General features: G+C 38.1%; 1 pseudogene; it reads right to left on the bottom strand.

The window, feature by feature from the left end:
- Positions 1-19,356, bottom strand: part of LOC148585757 (uncharacterized) — a 70,469-nt pseudogene that overhangs the window by 37,916 nt on the left and 13,197 nt on the right.

The following is a 19,356-nucleotide window of genomic DNA, read 5'->3' as shown; positions in this document are numbered from 1 at the left end:
CTCGGTTCCCCATGCTGATTAACCCAAGAATCTGGCATGGATTTCTTTTGTTACTTTTATTAAACCTAGGACTCAGTCATCCAAATTTATTTAACTAACTAGTCCATACCACACGCATATATTGATCAGGCAAACACATATGAGGAATTCATGAAAGCAGGAACTAATTGAGTTAAGTATCACAACATGATCATCACAAAGGTGCCAATATTGAATATTAAATAAACATAATTAGGGCTTCAAACTAGCCCTACTAAGTAAATTAGTTACACATGAGTTTGATGTTAAACATCTTCATAAAATAAAATAGAAAGGAAAAGAATAAACCCGAAACTTGAATTTGAAGAGCTCCAATTCTTCTCCTTGAAAGTTGTCTCCCTATTCTAGACATTTAAGGGTCAATTTATAAGCCTTAGGGATACTCTAGAAACCCTAAAAATTGTAGGCTTTGAGCCCAAGTTCGCACAAAGCTACAAAACCCTAAGATCACACTTACCATATCAAGGATGGTGGCTGGCTTGCTCCTGACGCACGGGTGCGCTCGATCGCAGCTCGTGTGCGATTGATCGCAAGTCTGTGATCGATCCTTCATGCTGGGGCTCGATTGCAGGTGCGCAAGGCTGCCTCTAGTGCGCTCAAGCACACACCTTGCGCTCGTGGTCTTCGGCTATAGTGCGCTCGATCGCAACTCCACTATGATCGATCGCACTACCAGAGCCTATATTCTTTCTCAAAATAACTCTTTAAGCCCGAAACTTCTGAGATTGCTTCCTTTTCTTCCAAAGACCTACAAAAACAAAGAAAACACATAAAAGAACTAAAATGACATAAATTGATCAAAATTAAGGAATTATCAAATGTAAGTTAAGGGCTAAAATATGAATATTTTGGCACTTAACACAAACCTGATAGTAGTATGAAGATTCTAAAGCAAGGTCTGTAATGTCAACTGTGCCACTCCTGGGTTCTAGTGACAAACTTCCTAAAAGGGTAATAGTAGCGTAAGTCTAACGGCTTAGTAAGTAAACTTCACAATTAGGTATGATTGAGCCCATTTAAGTAGAAATAAACGTGTAGTTTTTGTAATCATTTGAAAAGAGGTGTTGTCTCCGTTAATAAACCATAAAAGTATTGTTTGGTTAATAAAGAGGTGGGTGTACTCCCGGTGGCAATCGCTTAAGTATTTTAATGTAGGAAAAACTAATGCTTTATAGGTCATAACTCTCATGTATGGTTTACCCGAGATATTACCCCTTCTTAGCAGGGTTGACGCTGTCCCGAGGGACCTATAGTATAAAGCCGGTGCCCCAGCCATTGCATAGTCAACCGTACATAACATTAGTGGCACAACCGAGTCCGACCTCGGGTGGCCCACACCACTAATGATGTCCATCCTATAGTGCCCATCCATTGGGAATGGCTGCATCTTGGTCACGAAACCATTGGATCCAAAGCCCACATAACAACAGACAGATTTGACTATAAAATGAAGTTTATATAGTAAGCCCATGGAGATTATATTGCATGTACTCGTGTACCATGTCATACGATGCATCTTCTCATTTAGTTAATAAAATAGTTACCAAGTAGATACAAAAATGTAGACATGCTCATATCATACTCGTGGTCAGTCAACTGACATATCCCACATTTTGAAGAAAGTATCTGTATGTGTTTACTTACCTCGTACGCTCACTTGAATCCTTCGACATTGCTAAATCCTGCTGTAACGGAACATAACACACTGTTATACGTAATACGAGAGGATCCTCACAAATAAAATACTAGGCCTTCTCTAGCCAAAGGCTGGCTAAACTCTAAAATATATGCGAACGAGGCTTAAGGCAAATGCCTGGCTCCCTGGCCGTACGTCCGGCCCGAGGGCGTATGTCCAGTCAATGAGTTAGGCAAACTGCCAAGGCTCAGATGGTGATTTAGGGTTACTACATTATTTCTAGGCTACTATATCACTTCTAAGGTTGTAAATAAACTCATGCAACGTAAGAGAACTTAACACCCCGAAGTCTAAGGAAGCTTTTGAAAACATTATTGTTTTGCAAGAAAGTCTTTATAACAACTCTTTGGAAAACTCCCATTTTTAAGCAAGCACAGAAACAGTAACTGGAATATAGAATGGGCATGAGCTTACCTCAAAATTAGGTAGGCACAAGAGCTCCTTCTCACCCAAAACTCCCTCTCTCTTCACCACTCTCACACTACAAAGGCACACCTTTTGAGGATCCATACTTGCACACTAAGGACTTCTTTGATCTCTGCAAGACTCAGAACATCCAGGGCTTAAATGCAAAAGGAATCAGGTTAATTCTTTTCCATTTTCCTTGAAAGATAATGCTAAACTTTGGTTGAACTCTTTGGCTGCAGGATCCATTCATAACTGGGAAGAATTGGCCACAAAATTCCTAAAAAAGTTCTTCCCAACCCAAAGAACAAGACAACTAAGGAAGGAGATTCAAACCTTGCAACAAAGAGATTGAGATTTATTCTTTGAAGCATGGGAGCATTTTAACCAGCTATTTCTCAAATGCCCACACCACAACCTATCTTAGGAGGATCAAGTAAAGGCCTTTTATGAGAGTTTAAATGAATCTAACAAAAGCCTTGTTGATTCAGGATATGGAGGTGTACTTATGGAGAAGAACAGTTAGGAGGCTAGAGAACTTTTTGAAGCATTGACTGAGAATTCTCAACAATTCTAAACTAAAGCAAATCAAGGACTCAAAGGGAAGGGTGTGTATGAAGTGAGCACTACTGGTGAAGTGCAGACCCAAATGGCAACTATGGAGAAGAAGCTAGACAAGATCATGAAGGCCATGACAAATCATAACTTTGCTCCAGTTCAACAAATAGCACAAGTTGAGGTATGTGCGATATGTTCCAATTCTAAACATACTATTGTGACTTGTCCTATGTCTTCAATTTCAAGATAGGAGCAAGTAAATTATGTTGGGCAAAACAATTACCCTCCAAAGAACAGCCCATACTCCAACACTTATAATGCAGGATGGCGCAACCACCCCAACTTTTCTTGGAGTAATAATCAGAATGTTCTGAATCCTCAAGGCCAGCAACGAAACTTCCAACAGTGAAATAACTACCAGGCTGCACCATAAGCTGCCCAATCAAATCCTGAGCCGAAAAAGAATGATGTTGAGAGTGCTATACTCTAGTTCTTGAATGCGCAACAACAAACCAACACCCAAACCAATCAACCCATTCAGAAATTGGAGACACAGGTAGGGCAGTTAGCTAAAGACCAGAGTGAGAGGAAGAAAGGAGAGTTTCCATCTCAGACCATACAAAACCCAAGAGGACAAGAGGAGCTCAAGGCATACACAACAATGGGGCATCTTCTTCGGGGCAATAGTGAGAGAAGGACAACAGTCTGGCTGAAGACATTAAACTTAGCGCTTATGGGAGGCACCCCACGGCATATCCTTTTTATTTCCTGTTTTTCATTTTTCTGTTGTTTAGTTGATATTTCTTTTGTTTTCCTTTTAATTTTAGTAGTTTGTTTTTAGGGAACAAGTGTGCTTGTGTTCAAGTTTGGGGGTGTGCTATGAGACATGCCATTCCAAATAGTTCACCCATCTCCTAGGTGAGATCTTTCCATGCTATATACACATTGAGGGCAATGTGTAATTTAAGTTTGGGGGTATGGGAGACACATTATACACACACTTTGTCCTTGTTTTGTTAAGTTTTTAAAGAAAAATGCATGTTCACGTTATCTTGAAAATTTTTGTTGATCTGAAAAAAAATTGTGATTTGACTTTCATTGGTGAGCTTCAAATTATGAACACATGGTTTGATGATAGAGTTTGTGAAATTTGATTACTTACTTTGGGCATATGAGAATTGACTTGTTTAATTAGAATTAACACAAGCACATAAGCATATCTTTTGTGAGGTATGACATATGATCCTAATGTGTATGTTTGATATCTTGGGAGAAGTAGGTGACTTGTTAGATGATACTGTGGCATATATACAATAAAAAAGAAAAAAAAATAGATCAATTTTAAGTTCTTCACTGAGTAACTAAACCTCTTGCCTCATTAAGCAATGAGTGTTCACGTCAAAAGGTGAAAAGTTTAAATTGATTAATGTCATGGTTAGTTTAGTTCTGTAGCCTTTTTTATTAGAGTAATAAGTCCTTATGGGTGTCTTTACACATAATGCCTTAAAACCATATGGTTTGGGAGCGCCATTGGCTTAAAGCTCGTTACATGGATCAATTAGAAAGCTTAAGGGAAATAAGCAAAGCCTGAACAAAAATAAAGAAAATAAAATTATGCCTTAGTTTTTCATTCTGATAAGAATCCCAGTGAACGTTAAAATATTGAGACATTGCACATTGGAAATTTTTAGAGGCTTCATACTTATGTGCTAGTTTACTTTACATAGTTTTGAGCTTGTAATGCCTTGCCTGTCTTTTGTAAGGTGGCTTTAGGGCAGTAGATGTAAAACATCCCTAAAAGCTTATTAACTTAAGTCAAAAAGGCTACGAAGTCAGATTAGTCATATCATAAATCAACACTGAACTTCACACCTTTTGACGCGAACACTCAATGCTTAATGAGGCAAGAGGTCCCGTTACTCAACGAAAAACTCAACATGATCTTTCTTTTCTTTCTCCTTCTCTTTTTTATTTATTTATTTTATTTTTTATTTTTTATTTATTTTTATATCTTGCAAGCCAATGGTTATTCATCAATAGGTCATCCAACAAATCTCAAAGAGAACAAGCTTAAGCTCAAACATCATACCTCATAGAAAACATGCTAATGTGCTCATAAAAATTTATCTCAAAACAAGTGAAATATCTTTTACCCAAAAATAAGTCAAATGACTCAGACTCTTAATGACATAATGATGTGTTCAACCCTTTAAGCAAGCTAATGAAATGCAAATCACAGTTATAGTTTAACTCAAACTTGACAACAACATAGAACAATTTTATTATTATTATTATTATTTTTCAAATTTTTTAACACAAAATGACAAATAAAAATAAACAAATAAGAACAAAAATAATCAGACAAAGTGTATTTTCATACTCCCAAACTTGAATTACACATTGCCCTCAATGTGTAGTATAGAAATACATTGCCGGAAGTAAGGAAATCTAAGTGTGAACAAGGCCAGGGCGTCCCCCAAACTTAAACACCAAAACACCTGTCAACAAAAACTAATAGCAATATTTTCATAGAAACAAACATCAAAAGATTCATTGCGGTTAGAAACAAAAACAAGTAAAAAAGAAAAAAAAAAAAACAAAATGTAATGAAAAAGGAAAGAAAGAATTTGTGGAGTGAAGTGCAGAAAATAAATTGGAGGAGAAAACTTTACAGTGCTTCCTCCTATCATGCAAATGTCCAACCAATCCCTTCCATCCCTTCTTCTTCAAAACTTCATACCCCTCTGGAAGGATGTTTTGCCATCTTATGTAGAATTGCTTGCTTCGAAGGATCTTCTTAGGAAAGTGGTTCCTAGATTTGTGTGCTTGTCATAAGATGGCTCTTTGAGACATTCAGGCTAGGAAGCTTTGGGCTCAAGAGGGACAGTGATGCAGGCATGAGCTTCAATACTCACTTCCATGTCACTGGGCAGATAAGGATCCTTTGGAGGCTCACTATTCTCATGGTGCCCAACTTGTTTAGGGTACTCAACTTCTTCTTCTTTTTCTTCCTCCTCAATGTTATCCACAATTTCTTCACTCTTAAGTGTGGTGGGGACTTGGGCATGCTCATGATAAGAATTTTTGGAATCATTCTTATCAATCATGTAGTGCCTTTCAGCCATCAGCTGACTTTGAAGCTCTTCTTCCTCTATTCTATTGAATTCAGCAACTAGATGACTGAACTGTCCTTCCAATCTTGACATACCTTGATGAGTGAAGTTCTTAAGTTCTTGTATATCTCTGCTATTGGCCAGGGTGGAGTTCTTCAGCTCTTGTATAGCTTGGGAGTTGGAATTCTTGAGCTCTTGTATAGCTTGGGAGTTGGAATTCTTGAGCTCTTGTATAGCTTGGGTGTTGAGCGAGTTAGCTTTTTCGGTTGACTCTATGAATGCTTTCATCATGTCTTCCAATGATGACTATGGTGCAGGCTATGGCACTTGAGTGGTAAACTAATAAATATGAGGTTGAACTTGATGATCGAACTGTGGATATTCTGAATGGTGCAATTCATCAAATTGGTGAGCATAATTTCTTGTAGCCTGAGCTGACCACAAGAAATCAGATTGGTTGCTCTAGTCCGGCTTGTAAAAATTGGAATTTGTTTCAAACCCCGGGCTGGAATAATTGATGTTCATTTGTTCATATGAAAAATTAGATCTAACTGCTTTGATTTGATCTAATTTGTCCCATAAGTCGTTGATCTCAGCTCCCAGATCTAGACAATTGTTTTCCTTATGATAAGGATTGAAACAATCTGAACATGGTTTATGTGGGTAAAATTTTTGATGGTAGTTGGTAGGAGCTGGTGTCCTACAATGAGGAGAAGCATGTTGTATAGAAAAATTATTAAAATTATTAAACTGAAAATTCATACTTCACCCTCACTCTATTGGCATGCAGATTTCCCACATAACACATTAACCATTGTTTTTTAAATAAAAAAAAACTTAAAAAAAGGACTAACTACCTAAACAAATAAAACTAAAATTTAAAAACTCGCAAAAAGGACCAAAAATAAATTTTTGGCAAAGATCTACAGAACTGCTGCAATTGCTGCCTTCGCTGTGAGTGGGCTCGATCGCGCTGATGTGCGCTCGATCGCACTTGAGTGAAGATGCGGCAGTTAACGAGTACAGGTGCGTTTGAGCTTGTTGTCTTGGCTCCGAGTGTGCTCGATCGCACTAGCAGGGGTGTGCGGAATGAGCTATTGCAAAACAGTAAAACAAGCCAAAAAAACAGAAAACAAACAAAAGAAAAATCTCTTTTTTTTAAAAAAAATATTTTTTTATCAGTAACAGGAATAAAACAAAACAAATTGCTGAAAAATAAAATCCTAATTATAACTAGGAGAAGAATAAAACTAATTTAGAAATAAGTTGGTTTCAAAAATTGAACAATTCCCAAGCAACGGCGCCAAAAACTTGTTATACAAATTTTAATACTTGCAAGTGCACGAATCATTTGTAATTTAATGGATTGCAAGTGCAAGGTCGAACTCACAAAGAATTGTATTTTTGAAAGAACAACTTATATCTAAACTAATTTTACCCAAACCTAGTTCTGAAAAAAGTTTGAATGTTGAGTTTTGAAAATTAAAGGATAAACATAAATTAAATAAAATCAAACAAAAGATAAAGACTAAGGTTTGGGAATCCACACTCATCGAATTATAACAGCATACTCCATGTTCATCAATATTCATCCGAAGTTTTCACAATTAAAATCTTAGATATGTTTTACTATGCTTCAACAGTTAATCAAAATCATCCCATGTATCCAATCATTGCACAAATCACAAAAGGAATCCAATATCAAATAAATCATCAGATGTATCCGTAAATCATAAAAGATATCCAATTTTAATTGAAACACCTAATGTATCCGTCAAACAAATCACAAGGGATATCCAATATTTAGGCGAAGAAAATCAAGCAATTAATTTGACTGAATTATCTCAAATCACCAAGTGTATCCTTGAATCACAAAAGATATCCAAGAATTATTCAATCCAATTGAAAAAAGGTAAAACTATTGAAATATAAAACTCAATAAAATCGGATAAATAAAGGCTTACATAAAAGTGATGTCGTTCTTCATCGGTGAGGCTTCATCCCCAACCTTAGTTGGAAATTTAGCTCCACATAAAAATAAAATCTAAACCTAAAGAAAAACTAAACTAAAGAAAAAAGTTGTAGAATTTTGCTCTCTGAACTTGTGTATCTTTTCTTGAATGCAAAGAGGTCTATTTATAGGCTTAAAGAAGTCTTAGAAGCCCCGGTAAACCTAAATAATTTAGAGGTCAGTCTCTCAGTCAAAATAGAAGTCTGAAATCGGAATAGGATTTGTCCAAATTTGTGTCTTTTTATTGCGAGGCAATTTTGGCATACTAACCATCCGAATTAGGAAACTTCTATTTCACCATGAACTGTAGTATTTTGAGTTAGCTTTCCAATGCCACTTGAATCACCGCAATCCAATACTTTAGCAGAAAGTTATGATCAAAAGACTAAGAGGTGTGCAGAATTTGAATTTGAATCCAATTCGATTTTGACTCCGATTAGAGAAATTTCACTTTAATCCTTTCCTTGATTAGGTTAAACTTAACCATATCATCTAGATCTTCTCAAAGTGTGCTTTCTTCGAAACTTTGCATTTTTCCTTTTAAAGATGCAGTTTCTCTTTAACAACCTACAAAACACTAAAAACACAAAACTAGCACAAAACATTAAATAACGACACAGCTAAAGGATTAACTAATGTAAATAAAGGGGTCCAAATATGGAATATTTGGCCCTTATCAAAAAGCAGTAGTCATCTTGTGTCCCATGACGCCCTTGTCAGAAATTGCACATTTGCTAGGAAGAAGTGCAAGGAACTCTTGAAGCAACTGACTGCAGCTAAAGAGGAAAACATTTCTCTTCAAAATCTATTTGACTCAGCATACAAGACTAAAAAATCTCTTAAGGTAGAAAATAATTCCATGACTACCAAATTGTTTGACGCTAACAAAATTTGTGCAAGTTTGCAGGATGAAAATCAGTTCTTGATGAACAGAATGGATGCAATCAAGCGATAGAAAGATGCCCAGAAAGAGAACTCCTTCAATGAATCCCCTTCTTCTAAACTGAATACCATTCTAAGCATGCAAAATTCGTTCGGTGACAAACATGAAATTGGATATGATCAAAATGCCTCTACTTCAAGAAGTGTGGTAGCTCCGAATAAATTGATAAGCATTGTACCTGCTTCACATGATTAACATGTTGTGTTTAGTAGAGTTGAGAAAAATGACAAGAATAAGGATAGAATTAATCACATGCCTCCGATGTTTTTGGGAATAAGAGGGACCAGTGAACAAATCTCTCATGCTCTTATGAGGAAAATTCATTTTCAAAGGAAAGTTCCCACTTGTCATTTCTGTGGCAAAATAGGTCATATCTGACCACACTGCAACCATCTCTCTCATAGATCTCCAACTAAGAGGAACTCTAATGCTTATGAGATTGAGACACACAATTGATAAGTGCTGAATGTTAGACATTCTAGCCCCTTAATTTACATATCTTAATCTCTTAGTTTTGTTTTTATGTGATGTTTTGTTTTGTTTTTGTGTTTGCTTTAAGTTTTTGGGTTTTTGAAGAAAATCAAGCATTTCGGGCAAGTTCTAAGACAAAAAGATAATTTCTAGAAAAGCTGGAGCTTCGGGATCGAGTGTTCCAACGGCTAAGCTCGAGCACATCAACGCTTGAGCGCACTGATGAGTCCCAAATATTACATATTTGGGCCCCTTAATTTGCATTTTCTAAGCCTTTAGCTTTATTATTTTTTTATGTTTGTTTTAGTTTTGGTGTTTCAGTGTTTTGTAGGTTGTTAAAGGGAAATTGGGGTCTAAGTGTGAAAGTTGCAAAGAAATGGAGGAAAGCTAATTTCTGGAAGAGACACGATCGAGCACAACACACAAGTGCTCGAGCAGGACCACTGCAGCGCCACTTAAGAAGATCTCATGCACAAGTGCACTCGAGCGCACCCGTTTTGGGATCGAGCGCACCCACACCGAACATCAAGTCACCAACACGCATAGCGTGCCACAGAAGAGCTGAAACACGCACGAGTACGCTCGAGCACCTAGTGTGTGATCGAGCACACTCGTCCGACCTGGCAGCGCCTAAACCCTAATTAAACATTATAAATATCGACTTTTTATTGTAAACACACCAAGGGGGAGCTGTTCACTGTAGTTTTTGGCTTTTTGACATCTTTGTAAGCTCCGAACTCATTTCTCCCTTGTATGTTTTAGTTTCCATAAATTCATTTATCAGAATTATGATTTGTGTAGTCATGAGAGGCTAAAAATCTTCAACTAAGGTTGAAGATGAAGCCTCACCGTTGATTAGCTTTATATTTCTCATGATTGTTCGTACAATCCTGACTTTTATATATGTTGTTCTCTTTCAATTCGGATATTAGATTAAACCCCTTTTAATTGATTGTTTGATTATTTTATTTGATTAAACATTGGATATTCGATTTGTTTCTTCCAACAGATATATCGAATCTTTCGATTGAAATTGGATATCCATTGTCTCTCGTAATTCCAGCAGATACATTGGATGTGTTGGTCTCAATTGGATATTCATTGTGATTTGTATTTTAGATGTATTCATCGAATGTTTCAATAGATTAATTTTATAAAGACATAGAGCATGCATAGGGCTTAATTGCTTGTCGCTGGTATGAACAAACATGAGAATGTATGCTTTCAATTTGGTGAGGTGAATTCTGAAAACCATAGTGCTTTTTATCATTTGTTTTAATCATTTTCATTTAAGTTTATATTTTTGCACGACAAAATCACATCAAATTTGGAACTAAGTTAAAATAAGATTAATTTAGATAGAAATTAAATTTCACGACACAATTCCTTGTGGATCAACCTTGCACTTCTGTTATCTGTATTGCATATGACTCGTGCACTTACGAGTATCATTTTAAAACTCACAATATGCACAAGAGCGCACCAATCTGGGATCGAGCCCACTCAAGCGCCCTGCATCCTGTAGAACCTCTTTTCCAAATCAAATTAGGTTTTTAGTCTCCTATTTTAACTAGGAGACTGACCTACGGTTTTACTAGAGTTTTTAGGGCTTCTAGGGGTTTTCTAATTCTATAAATAGGCCTCTATACATTGAGAAGATATAGAATTTTAGAGAGGAGCTTTGGGAGAGAAATTCGAGGCTTAAGCAAGAAGCGTTTTTGGATAAAATAACAATATGCCAATGCTTTAATCATGTTATGCATACTTAATGTTTGTCAACCTAAGGGTATGGGTGTCTACTCCTTAAGCTATTGATTTCCCTAAGCAGCAAATTAGGCATGGGTCTCTACTCTAATTCTTTTCTTTCTTAAAGGATTTAACATGGGTATCTACTAAGTTGTTCTTTAAGAAAGCATGAATTTGTGGAAATTGACAAACACATGAGGCCTAGGCCATGGGTGTCTACTCCCGGTTCCCCATGTTGATCAACCCAAGAAACCGGCGTGGATTTCCTTTTTTACTTCTTATTAAATCTAGGACTCGGTCATCCAAATTGATTTAACTAACTAGTCCATACCACATGCATATGTTGATCCGGCAAACACATAAGAGGAATTCATGGAAATAGGAATTAATCAAGTTAAAAATCATCACAAAGGCGCCAATATTGAAATATTAAATAAACATAATTAGGGCTTCAATCTAGCCCTACTAAGTAAATTAGCTACACATGAGTTTGATGTTAAGCATCTTCATAAAATAAAATATAAAAATGAAAAGAATAAACCCGAAACTTGAACTTGAAGAGCTCCAATTCTTCTCCTTGGAAATTGTCTCCCTATTCTAGAGGTTCAAAGGTCTATTTATAAGCCTTAGGAATACTCTAGAAACCCTAAAAAACGTAAGGTTTGAGTCCTAGTTCGCACAAAGCTTCAAAACACTAAAATCACACTTTTCATAAAGAGGCTGGCGACTGTCTTGCTCCTCACGCACTGGTGTGCTCGATCGCAGCCCGTGTGTGATCAATCGCAGGATTGCGATCGATCTTCTGTGCTGGACGCTCGATCGCAGGTCAGCTGTTGCTTGTGTGCAAGAGCGCACGCCTTGCGCTCGTCTTGGTCTTCACCTGTAGTGCACTTGATCGCAGCTTCCCTGCAATTGATCGCACTACCAGAGCCTCCAATTTTCCCCAAAATAACTATTTAAGCCTAAAACTTTCGAAATTGCTTCATTTTCTTTCAAAAGCCTACAAAATCAAAGAAAGCACATAAAAGAACTAAAATGGTAGAAATTAATCAAAACTAAAGGATTAACAAATGTAACTTAAGGGCTAAAATATGAATATTTTGGCACTTAACACACCCCCAAACTTACATATTGCTAGTCCCTTAACAATACAAAACTAAAAATTAAATGGAAAAACAGAAAACAAAATGATAAATCCATCTTTCATGGGATGTATGATTGCATTTAGCATATGCAACAAGCCTTTTAAACCCCTAGGAATTCCCAAAAGGATGAGTGAAGTCTCGTGAGGGTTTTCCAGAAATGTTACCCATAAACATCATGCAAGAGTTCATGTTATCCAAAAATTAAGGTAAACTCAAGACCATGATTTTCATTCATTAGCAAGCTTAAAAAGATAAACTCCATCTTCACAATGAATTGGAATCTCAAAGTTTAATTACTTACAAAAGACATGCTAAAGCATCACAAGTTTGAAAATAGTGTAAAGTGAACTAGTACATAAATATGAAGCTTCCAATTACTTCCAATGTGCAATGTCTCAATATCTCAAAGTTCACTGAAATCCCTATTAGAACGAATAACTATGGCATATATATATATATATATATATATATATATATATATATATATATATATATATTTTTTTTTTTTTCTCCTTTTTTTTTTTTTTTGGTCAGGTTGTGCAATGTTTAGTTCCCATAAGCTTTCTAATTGACCCATCTAACGAGTGTTAAGCCAATGACTCCCAAACCAGGTGGTTTTAGGGAAATAGGTGTAAAACACCCCCAAGGCTTACTAACATGAGTCAAAAAGGTTACAAAACCAAACTAACCATGACATTAATCAAATCAAAATTCTTCACCTTTTGACGTGAACACTCAATGCTTTGGGGCAAGAGGTCCAGTTACTTAGTGAAATGCTTCTCAATGATTTTTTTTTTTTATCACATATATATATACGAAAGTATCCATCTAATAAGTCATCCAGTTTCACTCAAGACATAAAAACACACACATCAGACTTTCATGTCATACCCCATAAATTATGTGCTAATGTGCTTGTGTGATCAAATCAAACATGTGAATTCTCAACTGTCCTAAGCAAGTAACCAAACTTAACAAATTCTATCATAAGATCATGTGTTCAAAATTTTAAGCTCACCAATGAAATCAAACCACAATTCTTTCAGATTAACCAAAATTTTAAGGCAAACATGAACATGCAATTTTTTTTTTTTTTCTAAATTTTTTAACAACACAACAAACAAAGCAAACAATATGAAACTGGGACAAAATGTGTGTAGAGTGTTGCCATACCCCCAAACTTAAATGACACATTGTCCCCAATTTGTCTAAAACATGGAAAGAATTTACCCGGGATATGGACAAAACGGTCTAGAAGAGCATGGCTCATAGCACACCCCCAAACTTGAATCGAAGCACACTTGTCCCTGTAAAATAAGACACGAAAACAATTAAAAATGAAACAAAACAAACTAAAGATAAACATAAAGATTAAGTGAAAAGCAACTAAAACAAAAGAACAAGATAAACTATGGGGTGCCTCCCATTAGCACTAAGTTTAACGTCTTCAGCCAGACTACGATTCCCCTCTTAGTGCTGTTCCGAAGAAGATGCTCCTGATGGTGGTGGCAATTGGCTTAAAATGGACCGCATCAGCTCTTCTAAGGCAGTTAATCTTTGATTTGTCGAGATTCTATCCTTTCGAGCCTCCCGTCTTTGATCTGCTAACTCTCGCCGAAGTCCTGCCACTTCTTCACTGATGGAACGATACTGTGCTACACGCAAAGTGACAGTTGCCTCCTCTTCTACTGCTTCTTGCTCAGTTGCAGGTTCGTCTTCTGCCATAGGCTCTGCCTCGAACTCTCCTACGTTAGTTGCTGGGGCTTGAGGTACCCTGGCATGCAGGAATAGCTTTGGTTCCATTGGCGAATGCCAAACTTTGGGGTCGTGGTGACTAGCTCATCTACGGAGGTGCCCTTGATGCCCATTTTTCGGAGGATGTAAGTGAGTAAGTATGGAAAAGGCAGCCCCCATGAGTGGGTGGACTTAGCTCCCCCGACATGTACCCCATTCCATAACTTGTGAATTTGGTTCCATATAATTGCAGGAATGGAACACCAAGCACCTTTATGAAAGTCGTAAAGTGTTTGTAAGAATTGATCACACCTTTGAGTCTTGTGTCCCAAGGGAAAGGCATTGCGATGCAGAATAGAGCCCACAAGCCATAGTTGTGGAGGCAGCTTGGACCGGCTGCCGGCATTATAATGTGTGTCTGCATACTGCCCTTGGCACATGTCTTTAATGATTTTCGCCACATAGAATCGGGGAGGTTGGGTGGCAAGCTGTGCTTCTTCGGGAGGGTGCTCATCATTGCACTGTAGCGCAATGGCAATGTCAGCCGGAGTCATCTCAATAGCTTGGTCATGAACTGTGGAGGACAGAGCATCTGGCCTGGTGTAATTGTATGATAGATTGGCATAGAACTCTGCTACCACTTTTTTGTATGTAGTGGAGGTGACTGGCTTGAACAGTTTCTTCAACCCTCGGCGTTTGAATTTCGCAACTGCCCATCGAGTAGCTTCAAGATTTTGGAAATCTTCTCTAATGGCAAAAGTGGTCTCAAACAGCAACTCCAGCTCCTCACAAGTGGGTGGGGAGGAAATGGCTTGGGTTTCAGAGACCCGAGAGGATGAAGCGTGAGCTCTAGGCATGATGCAACTTGAGTTAAGAATTTCGTCGAACACTTGGTGTGCGGTGTCACTAGGAAAATTGCAAAACAACAGCAAAAAATGGCCCAACCCCTTGTAAAACAATGAAAACCTACCCCAGAGGCAAGTGTGCGTGGAAAAACACCCACAGATTGCCCTAAAAAAAAAAAAATTAGGAAAAATGTAAATGGGGAAAAATGGGATGGAGATGGGTGATGGGGGAATTGAGTGTGAGTGCTATGTGGTGGTGAGTGGTGGCTGGAGGTTGCAAGGTGTCATGGAGGTGCAGTGGTGGTGAGTGGTGGCCGGTGGAGGTGAGCTTGGTGATGGGTAGTGATGGTGGGGTAAGGGTTGAGTGCTAGGTGGTGTACGGCGCAGGGAAGAAGTAAGGGGAAATGGGGAAAGTGACCTAAAATAGGTCAAGTGACCCTCTGCCTGAGTGCACTCAATCGCGCGCAAGGTGCGCTCAATCACACTCGTGCAACGACATGCGTGTGTGGTGGTGGTGGTGCGCTCGATCGCACTAACAGAATGTAAAACACACTTTTTTTTCATTATAAAAATGCAAAATGAATAGCAACTTACTAAATAAAGAAAAAAAAAAAAACAGACACAAAATATAAGTAAGAACACTAAAAGTACTACGGAAAATTAGGAAAAAAATTTGACACTATGGAAAGGAAATCAAGGGATAGAAATTTGTACCGCATACAGTGGCCTCAGTACCACTGATCTGAGTAGATGCGCTCGAGCTCCTGGATTGCTCAAATGCTTCCACTAGTAGCTTCAGTGCTACTATTTTAGGGAGATGCACTTGAACTCCACTGACTGTGGCTCAAGTGCTCTTGGTGGTGCTGCATATTGGACAGATTGGAGTGCCAAATCTTGTGATGCCAAATCTTGATCTCTTGGTGCAAAGTTCATTTCAATGTATGGCTTCACTCTGTGTCCATTCACCTTGAATGACTGATTTTTCTGTGGGTTGTGAACCTCCAAAGCTCCATGAGGGAATACTTGGGTAACAATACAAGGTCCAGACCATCTTGACTTAAGCTTACCAGGGAAAAGTTTCAATCTTGAATTATAGATCAATACCTTTTGTCCTACATGAAACTCCTTCCTGACCAGTTGCTTGTCATGGCATGCTTTGGTTCTTTCCTTGTAGAGCTTGGCATTCTCATGTGCATCACGCCTTAATTCCTCCAGTTCATTTAGTTGGAACTTCCTCTTGTCACCAGCTTGTTTCATATCAAAGTTAAACTTCTTGATGGCCCAATACGCTTAGTGCTCCAACTCTACTGGTAGATGACATGCTTTCCCAAAGACCAACCGATATGAGACATACCAATAGGTGTCTTGTAGGCAGTCCTATAGGTCCATAATGCATCATTCAAGCACAAAGACCAATCCTTCCTACTGGGATTCACTGTCCATTCTAGGATGCCTTTGATCTCTCTATTGCTTATCTCCACTTGACCACTGGTTTGGGGATGGTATGGAGTGCCAACCTTATGTGTGATGCCATACTTCTTTATCAAAGAAGGAAAGGCATAGTTGTTGAAGTGGCTACCTCCATCACTAATTATTGCCCTTGGCATCCCCAACCTAGAAAAGATGTTATCCTGTAAAAACTTCACAACCACTTTGTGATCATTAGTCTTTGAGGGGACAGCCTCGACCCATTTAGACATATAATCCACACCCACTAGAATATATAAATAACCATATGAGTTAGGAAATGGACCTATGAAGTCAATGCCCCATACATCGAAGAGCTCTACCCCTCGAATATTTTTCAATGGCATTTGATTTCTGCATGAGGTGTTACCTGTCCTCTGGCATCTATCACAAGAGCTGTAAAACAAAAAGGCATCTTTAAACGCATTAGGCCAATAGAAACCAGATTGTAATACCTTAAGAGCTGTTCTCTTAGCCCCAAAGTGTCCTCTACAAGCAAACTAATGACAATGCTGCAAAATGCTCAAATGTTCTTCTTCTGAGACACACCTTCTAATGATTTGATCAGGGCAGAATTTGAATCATCCCAATGGTATTGTCTAGATATAGACATCAACCTCTTCCTTTCTTGACTAGACATACCTGGAGGAAAAACCTTGGCAGTTATATAATTCACAATATCTGCATACCATGGAAGTTGGACCGCAACTGCAAACAACTGCTCATCTGGAAAATTTTCATTCAATAGAAGCTCATCTCCTTCTTCCTCATGAAGTAGTCTAGCCACCACATTCTCACTACCCTTCTTATCTTTAATCTCAAGGTCAAACTCTTGCAGTAATAATACCCATCTGATCAATCTAGGCTTTGCATCTTTCTTAGCAAACAAATATCTCAAAGCAGCATGATCAGTGAATACAGTAACCTTAGAACCAATTAGGTATGATCTAAACTTCTCCAAAGCAAATATGACAGCTAATAATTCTTTCTCAGTGGTAGAATAATTTAGCAGAGCATCATTCAATGTTCTAGAAGCATAATAAATGCATGAGGTACCTTATTGATTTTTTGACCCAATATAGCTCCCAAGGCATAGTCACTGGCCTCACACTTGAGCTCAAATGGTAGATTCAAATCAGGTGCCATCATTATTGTTGCAGGTGTGAGCAGCTTTTTCAGTGTGTTGAACGTAGTCATGCATTCTTCAGTCCATTCAAACTTGGCCTCCTTGCCTAGCAATGCACAGAGGGGTCTAGAGATCTTGGAGAAATCCTTGATGAACCTTCTATAGAACTCGGAATGTCCAAGAAAACTTCTCACCCCCTTCACTGCCATAGGCGAGGGAAGTTTGGAGATGATGTCAATCTTGGCCTTATCTACCTAAATGCCCTTGCTTGAAATAGAATGACCCAACACAATGCCTTGTTGAACCATGCAGTGGCATTTTTCCCAATTGAGCACTAGGTTGCATTCTTCACATCTCTTGACAACACTCTTCAGATGGTTGAGGCATTCATCGAAACTAGACCCAAAAACACTAAAATCATCCATAAATACCTTAATGAATTTTTCCACCATATCTGAGAAAATGCTCATCATGCATCTTCGGAAGGTGGCTGGTGCATTGCATAATCCAAATGGCATCCTTCTGTAGGCAAATGTGCCAAAAGGACATGTGAAGGTGGTCATCTCTTGGCCCTCTAGTGCTATAGCAATCTGGTTGTAGCCATTGTACCCATCCAAGAAGCAGTAGTAGCTATGGCCAACTAACCTCTAACATTGGATCAATTAAGGGTAGGGGAAAATGGTCTTTCCTTGTCGCCTTGTTCAGTTTTCTGTAATCAATCCATACCCTCCAACTAGTGGTTATTCTTGTAGGTATCAGCTTATCATCTTCATTCTTCACCACTATGATCCCACTCTTTTTTGGAACTACTTAGACTGGACTGACCCATTTACTGTCTGAGATGGGGTAGATAATGCCCACATCCAACAGTTTCAATACCTCGGCTTTGACTACCTCCTTCATGTGTGTGTTGAGTCTTCTTTGTGCATCCTTGGTGGGCTGTGCTTCATCTTCAAGGAAGATTTGATGCATGCACTTGGCGGGACTTATCCTCTTATGTTAGCAATGGTCCATCCCAAGGCAGTTTTATGCTCTCTAAGAACTCTCAACAGCTTTTCTTCTTCCCCAAAACTCAGATTTGAAGCAATTATGACCGGTAGTGTTTTGTTTTCTCCTAAGTAGGCATATGTCAGGTGTTCTAGCAATTACTTCAATTCCAATCTTGGTGCCTGGACAATAGAAGGGACAAGAGTAGTATTAGTAGGCTCAAGAATCTCAAAGGAAGGGGTGTACTTACCTGAATATTTTGGAGAGGCCTCAACAAGGTGCATAGTTTCAATGATGTCATCAATAACATCTTCAGATTCTGACTCAATGTCTTGCCTTGTTAAACTATGGGTGGGGGTGGCCTCCAATGGATCAATGTGATGGACCTGAAATACTTTCTCAACAACACCATGAATCATACAGACATTAAAGCATTCTAGATCATCTTAAGGTAATTTTAATGCATCAAATATTCTAAATTCTACCTTCTCACCATTTACCTCCATACTTACAATACCCTTTTTCACACAAATTTTTGTATCAGCAGTTCTCATAAAGGGTCTTCCTAAAATGATAGGTAATGGCAATGGCATAGGAGATTCTTCCATATCTAATACAATAAAATCAGCAGGTAAAATGAATTCTCCTACCTTTACCAAGACATCCTCAAGTATAACTCTTGGTCTTTTAATGCTTCTGTCTGCCAATTGCAAGGTGATAGAAGTTGGTTGAAGCTCCCCCAAACCTAGTGTCTCAGATATAGTGTATGGCAGTAAATTGACCCCTACTCCTAGATCTAGTAATGCATGCTCAAAAAGATGGTCTCATATCCTGCAAGGAATGGTAAAACTACCTCAATCTTTTAGCTTTGGTGGTAGTTTTCTTAACGACACCACACTTACTTCCTCTGTTAAAGCCACTGTCTCATGCTCCTGAAACTTCCTTTTATTAGTGCAACAATCTTTTAAAAATTTAGCATATGAGGGAATCTGTTTAATTGTATCTAATAAGAGAATGTTGATCTCTACTTTCCTCAAGGTCTCAAAAATGTCAAGAAGTTGTTTTTCTTT

Source organism: Corylus avellana, chromosome 5 (assembly GCF_965113065.1).
Source record: "Corylus avellana chromosome 5, dhCorAvel1.hap1.2, whole genome shotgun sequence".
Taxonomy (NCBI): Eukaryota; Viridiplantae; Streptophyta; class Magnoliopsida; order Fagales; family Betulaceae; genus Corylus; species Corylus avellana.
Note: the sequence above shows the minus strand (reverse complement) of the source record. Positions and strands in the feature narration are given on the sequence as shown.